Raw genomic sequence first — 5,347 nt, 5'->3', positions numbered from 1 at the left:
AGCCACAACCTCATCTACCCTGAAACCAAAAAACTAGATGGTGTCCGGCTACCATCACTGACTGTTCTGACTGGGGCCACTGTTATGGACTGAATTGTGTCCTCCCAAAATATGTGTCAACTTGGCTAGGCTATGATTCCCAGTATTGTGCCGTTGTCCACCATTTTGTAGTCTGATGTGATTTTCCTATATGTTGTAAATCCTATCTATGTGATGTTAATGAGGCAGGATTAGAGGCAGCTATGTTAATGAGGCAAGAGTCAATCTACAAGATTCGGTTGTGTTTTAAGACAATCTCTTTTGAGATATAAAAAGAGAGAAGCCAGCAGAGAGACAGGGGGACCTCATATCACTGAGAAACTAAAGCCAGGAGAATAGTGCATCCTTTGGACCCAGGGTTTCTGGGCAGCGAAGCTCATAGACCAGGGGAAGATTGATGACAAGGACCTTCCCCCCAGAGCTGACAGAGAGAGAAAGGCTTCCCCTGGAGCTGGCACCCTGAATTCAGACTTCTAGCCTCCTAGACTGTGAGAGAATAATTTTACCTTTGTTAAAACCACCCACTTGTGGTATTTCTGTGATAACAGCACTAGATAACCAAGACAGTAACTAAGACAGGCCACAATAGTTGGTCCCGGATAGAATGGGAGAAAAACATGAAGCAGAACTCAAATTCTTATTTTTTTTTTAAAAAAAAGGCAGACAAACTGGGACAGTAGAAAACAGAGGACCCCGAGACTATCGCCCTGAGACACCGTTTAAATCTAGAACTGAGTTTATATCCTGAGATCACCTTTTAGAGAAAGAGCAGAGTGGTACACAAAATAAAGGATATTAACCATAAGATCGGAGGTGGTAGCACAGTGGTTAAGAGCTTGGCTGCTAACCAAAAAGTCGGCAGTTCAAATCTACCAGTTGCTTCCTGGAAACCCTACGGGGCAGTTCTACTCTGTCCTGTAGGGTCGCTATGAGTTGGAATCAACTCGATGGCAACGGATTAGATTTTCTGGTTTAACCGTAAGATTGATTCCTACTTAAAAACCATCAATATGAGAACAAAAGGTCAACAGTTTCTCAAAAGCAAAGATGAGAAGATACAGGGACAGGGAAACTAGAGTACTAGAAAGGGAGCAAACAGAACACAATTAATGAGAATGTAGACACATTGTGATAAATGTAACTGATTTCACTGAACAATTTTTGTGGAAATTGTCAAATGGGAACCTAACTTGCTGTATAAACTTTCACCGAAAACTCAATATTATTTTAAAAAAGAAGTAATGGCAGAAAATTCTCCAACTTTGGCAAAAGACACAGACCTACAGATTCAAGGAGCTGAACAAATGGCAAATAAACTCAAAGAAACCCCTTCCAACACACATCATAATTAAAAATTCAGCAAACTAAAGACAAAGTCTTGAAAGCAGCCAGAAAGACATTATCTATAGAGAACCATCAATTTTAATGACAGTAGGTTTCTCGTTTGAAACTACGGAGGCCAGAAGGAACTGGCACCAATTTCAAATCAGAAACAAAAGAACTCTCAACCATGAATTTTATATTGAGCTAACCTTCAGAAATAAAGAGTAAATCTAGGCATTCTCAGATTAAGAGAAACTAGAAGAATGTCACTAGCTGACGTACCCTTAAAAAATGACTACAAAAAGTTCTTCAAACAGAAAGGAAATGATAAACAAAGGAATCGCGGAAACTACAGGAGAAAAAACAATAGAAGGAGAAGAAATACGGGTAAATATAATAGATTATCTTTCTTTCTTCTCATGACTTTTATAAGTACATAATTTCCCTCTTTGTTCATTATCATGTTTTTATTCTGAATTTTATTTAATTTAATAATAATAACATCGTTATCCGTGTATTCTTGTCGTTCATATTTGCCTGGTATATCTTTTTTTCATCACTTTGTTTTTAATTTTTCAGTGATATTTTGTTTCAAGTGTATCTTTTGCAAAGAGCATATTGCTGGATGTTATTTTTTATTCAAACAGATTCTCTGCCTTTGATTGGTTTAACTCATTTGCATTTATTGTGATAAATGTTGTGACAGGTCTTATTTTAATATTTTCTCTTTCATAGTTACTTTTTGTTTCTTGTTTTCCTTTTTTTCTGACCTTCCACTGAATAATAAATCCTTTTCTTCTGGTTTGAATGGTATACTCTATTTTTATTCTTCTGCTGCTTGTACCTAATTTATTAAAATCCATGCCGAAGTTATTTTTCCTTATCTATTTCTTAAGCTTGTGAATGTATATATCCTCCCCTAATCAAGACAAATAACTTAGCAACTCTCACTTCATTTCTGTCTTTTCCCCTGGCCCCTACCATGGAATTATCTAAAATTTTAGTGTTGGATGATTATCACTGTAGTTGGTGTCACCTTCCTCACTACCTCTGATTCTTGCTTATTAGGTCAACAATAAACTCTTTACCAACTTTGTCTTACCCTTACTTTATATCTTGAAGCATCCTCTTGGGTTTTTTTTTTTTTTCCTTCTTCTCCTTCTCCTTCTTCTTCTTCTTGCTGAAGTACTCTTTCCAAGACTATTTCCAAGCTCTTGTATGCAAAACGTAAAATTCTAGATTCAAAGTTCTTTATTTTTTACAATTTAAAAAAATCAATATATTTTCTTCTTTCAGTCAGTGATGCTGTTAACAAGTCAGATTTATTCATTCAGCAATTATTTATTGAGGGATCACAAAATGCCAGACACAGTTTTTAACACTGGGGATTCAGCATTAAACAAAACAAAAACAAAAACAAAATGATATTTGGTGTTTTGTAGATGACCTGTGTTTTTTCTCTGTATGCTTTTAGAATTTCCTCTGTCTCTTACATTCTTAGATTTTGTGTTGTTTGATGCTCCAGGAGCACTTTCAAGCTAAAGTCTTTAACTTTTCTTTATTTCTCCATAATTCTTCATCATCATTTCTTCATATATTTAGTCCTCTCTTAATATTTTCTTTCCTTCTGGGACACTGTATAAATATTTAGTTATCCTTCATATTGTTTAACCCTTCTGTCATATTTTTCAACTTTTTATCCCCTACTGGTATCTTCTCAAAGAGTTCCTTGACCTGATAGTCCAGCTTTCCAAATCTCTCTTCAGTTGTGCATATTCTGCTATTCAACCCATCTTTTGAGTACCTTATTTCAACTATTATATTTTTCACATTTCACTTTTTTTGTTTTGATGACAAATTCTTGCTTCATATTTCCTATATATCCCCATATCTCTTTTAGGATAGCTTTTTTATTTTTACCATAAATTGTCCAATAATTCTGCTTCATCTGTTGTAGATTGTTCAGTTTTTTGTTTTCTTTTATAGAAGTTGAATTCCTCAATTTTCTGTTTTTCCTTGTGAGTTCATATTCCCCATGTCCAGATATACGGTGGTAATGCGGAGAGGGAAGGGAATCAAAGCCCTAGACTGTGTCCTACATCTCCTTCAACTCACTAGGAAGGGCACAAACTATACATGAATTGTATGTATGTGTGTGGTCGTGATGTTGAGTTATTCTCAAAGTGAGACTCTATTGCTAAAATCTGGGCAAGACCATCCCCCATTTTCCACCTCTGCCACTGCACACCAGGTGACTTTGCCCCTCAGTGACCCTCTCAACTCCACCTCTTTTTCTGCTGAAATCCTCTGGCTCTGTGTGTGTGTGTGTGTGTGTGTAACAGAGGTGGGAGGAAGGTGAATAAAGTCACTTTTTGGAGTGGGTCTGGTTGAATGTATTGCTATTCACTCCCCACTCAATCCAGCTCCAAGGCTATGTTGTGCAATGGTGAAAGAATGGGCAAAGATTTACCCAGAGCAACGTGTGAATGGACAGAAAAGTACACAGTATCACTAAAAAGCACCCCATTGCTTACAGCACCTCTCCCCAACTCCCCTGGAGCATCTAGGACTCTTCCATTGCAGCTGCCATTCTCTCCCTATCTACACACACACACACACACACACACACACACACACACACACTCCCATACACACACATCCTAGGACCAGCTGTAATCTGTCTTCCAGAGGATTTCCAATCAATTTTTCAGCAGTCCCTCAATCCAACGGCCTCCCTCTTCCAGAACATCTCCAGGTTAAGGTTTGGGAAAGGAGCTAGCTGTACCTTAGGATGCTATATTAGTTACATTTTGCTGTGTAACAATCATATGACATAAAAAACCCAAAACCAAACCCATTGCTGTCAAGTTGATTCCCACTCATGGAGACGTGATATGTTAAAGAGCAGAACTGCTCCATAGGGTTTTCTTGGCTGTAATCTTTACAGAAGCAGATGACCAGGTCACTAGGCCTTTCTTCCGTGGTGCCACTGGGTGGGTTCAAATCACCAACCTTTCAATCAGTAGTTGAACACAAGTGTTTGTGCCACCCAGGAACTTGTGTTACAATATTACCACGTATTGAATGGCAAGATGCAGCACACATTTATTATCTCACAATTTCTGTAAGTAAGGTTCTGAGCATAGCCTAGCTGGGTCATCTGCAGCCTGCTATCACGGTACCAGCCAGGACTGTGTTCTCACGTGAAGGCTCTACTAGGGAAAGAGCACACATGGTTGTTGGCAGGATTTAGGTCCTTGCAGGCTGTGGGACTGAGGGCCTTGCCGTCTGTTGGCTGGAGGCCACTCTCAATTCCCTGCCACATGAACCTCTCCAACATCACCACTTGCTTCATCAAAGCCAGCAAAGGAGAGTCTCCTGGCAAGACAGACATTAGAATCTCAAGTCACCTTTGCCATATTCTGTTGGTTAGAAGCAAGTCGAAGTTCCTACCCACACTTAGGGGAGGGGATTACATCAAGTTATGAGTACTAGGAAACACTAATTCGGTTTGAACTTCTCAGCAGCTCGAAGCATTGGGCTGTTGTCACAAGCGTAGACAAAGCCCGGGGAGAGGGAGTGACTTGGATCCGTCTCTGTACCATCCAAGCCTTCTCTTACCCTGAAGAACCAACACCTGCGCTGCGGACCCCACATTATCGCGAGAGGAAGGGCTACCTGATCATTCGAGTCTCTTAATCGTGCCACGCGTGCCCCCCTGCTGGGAAACGGAGTCCCGCGACGTCCACCGCCTTCTGGGAAACGTAGTTCTGGAGCGGGACCAGGCCTGCCAGCCTCGCCCAGCTCCCTCTTACGCATGCGCGAGTCCGCGCAGGCCCGAGAAGTTCGTAGCCTTTGTCAGAGCGGCGCTGCTCCTCTCGGCTCTGTCTAGGAGTGGCTCGGGGGAGGGGGTCATTCAGTGCCAAGTCGGGGCTGGAGCGCGCGTTTCTGAGAGTGGCCTGGAGGCCAGAAGCTGAGTCCCCAT

This window comes from Trichechus manatus, unplaced genomic scaffold, assembly GCF_000243295.1.
Source record: "Trichechus manatus latirostris isolate Lorelei unplaced genomic scaffold, TriManLat1.0 scaffold00040, whole genome shotgun sequence".
Lineage (NCBI taxonomy): Eukaryota > Metazoa > Chordata > Mammalia > Sirenia > Trichechidae > Trichechus > Trichechus manatus.
This window is presented reverse-complemented; position numbering follows the sequence as displayed.